Here is a 2,063-nt window from a genome sequence, read left to right as displayed (position 1 = left end):
CAGGTTGGTCTGGAACTCCTGACCTCAGGCAATCCACCCACCTCGGCCTCCCAAAGTGCTGGGATTACAGGCATGAGCCACCATGCCCAGCCTCCTTCATATTATTTTTTTGAGATGGAGTCTCGGTCTGTCACCCAGGCTGGAGCACAGTGGCATGGTCTTGGTTCACCGCAATCTCTGCCTCCTGGGTTCAAGCGATCCTCCCGCCTCAGCCTCCCGAGTACCGGAGACCACAGGCACGTGCCACCACGCCCAGCTGATTTTTGTATTTTTAGTACAGATGGGGTTTCACCATGTTGGCCAGGCTGGTGTTGAACTCCTGACCTCAGGTGATCCACCCGCCTTGGCCTCCCAAAGTGCAAGGATTACAGGTGTGAGCCACCACGCCCAGCAACCTTCCGGTTTTTTGACAGTAGCCATCCTAATAGGTGTGACATGGTGTGTCTTTCATCCTCTGTGGGTTTTTTTTTTGAGACGGAGTCTCGCTCTGTCACCCAGGCTGGAGTGCAGTGGCCGGATCTCAGCTCACTGCAAGCTCCGCCTCCCGAGTTTACGCCATTCTCCTGCCTCAGCCTCCCGAGTAGCTGGGACTACAGGCGCCCGCCACCTCACCCGGCTAAGTTTTTTGTATTTTTTAGTAGAGACGGGGTTTCACCGTGTTAGCCAGGATGGTCTTGATCTCCTGACCTCGTGATCCGCCCGCCTCGGCCTCCCAAAGTGCTTGGATTACAGGTATAAGGCACCACGCCCGGCCTCATGTGTTTTATCAGAATAATATATAACTCTAGAAACTATTTCTTTAAACATTGTTTCAAGAGACAGGGTCTGGCTCTGTCGCCCAGGCTGGAGTACAGTGGCACAATCACCACCCACTGCAGCCTTGAGCTCCCGGACTCAAGCGATTCTCCTGCCTCAGCCTCTCGAGTAGCTGGGACCATAGGTGTGCACCACCATGCCCGGCTTTTTTTTTTTTTTTTTTTTTGGTGGTGGTGGGGGAGGGGCAAGGACAGAGTCTCACTCTGTGGCCCAGGCTGGAGTGCAGTGGCTCACTATCAGCTCACTGCAACCTCCACTTCCCAGGTTCGAGCGATTCTCATGTCTCAGCCGCCCAAGAAACTAAGATTACAGGTGTGCACTGCCACGCCCAGCTACTTTTTGTATTAATTTTGTAAAACACTTTGGGAGGCCAAAGCAAGAGGATTGCTTGAGCTCATGAGTTTGAGACCAGCCTGGGCAACACAGCGAGACACCCTCCCACAATTTCTACAGAAAATAAAAAATTAACCAGGCGTGGGAGCACATGCCTGTTAGTCCCAGCTACTTTCGAGGCTGAAGCAGGAGGATCGCTCGAGCCCAGGAGTTCAAGAATGCAATGAGTTATGATTGGGCCACTGCACTCCAGTCTGGGAGAACAAGTGAGACCCTGTCTCAAAAAAAAAATAAAGTAACAACAACAAAATACCTAGCAAACACAAAGCACTGGCTAGGTGCCAGGCACTGTCTTAAGTACTTAACTCATTTAATCTTCACATCACCCCCAAGGGGTGAGTGCTTTTTTTCTTTTTTTTGGAGACAGAGTCTCGCTCTGTCGCCCAGGCTGGAGTACAGTGGTGTGATCTCGGCTCACTGCAACCTCGGCTTCCCGGGTTCAAGCAATTCTCCTGCTTCAGCCTCCTGAGTAGCTGAGATTGCAGGTATGCACCACCACACCCAGCTAATTTTTGTATTTTTAGTAGAGACGGGGTTTCACCATGTTGCCTACGCTGGTTTCGAACTCTTGGCCTCAAGTGATCCACCCTCCTCAGCCTCCCCTCAAGTGCTGGGATTACAGGCGTGACCCACCGCGCCCAGCCTGGTAAGTTCTCTTAGTAGGCCCCTTATACAGATAGAAACTGAGGCATAGAAAGGTAAAGTCATTTGCCCAAAGTCACGGATCAGCAGAGCCCACATTAGACCCTGCTCAATTTTACTTATTTTGATAATAACACACAACGGAACCCCAAATATTCATTGTGGGGAGTCCAGGCCACTTCACAACGAACCCCATCTACCTGGCCTCAGTT

The sequence above is a fragment of the Piliocolobus tephrosceles genome, chromosome 21 (assembly GCF_002776525.5).
Source record: "Piliocolobus tephrosceles isolate RC106 chromosome 21, ASM277652v3, whole genome shotgun sequence".
Classification (NCBI taxonomy): Eukaryota; Metazoa; Chordata; class Mammalia; order Primates; family Cercopithecidae; genus Piliocolobus; species Piliocolobus tephrosceles.
This window is presented reverse-complemented; position numbering follows the sequence as displayed.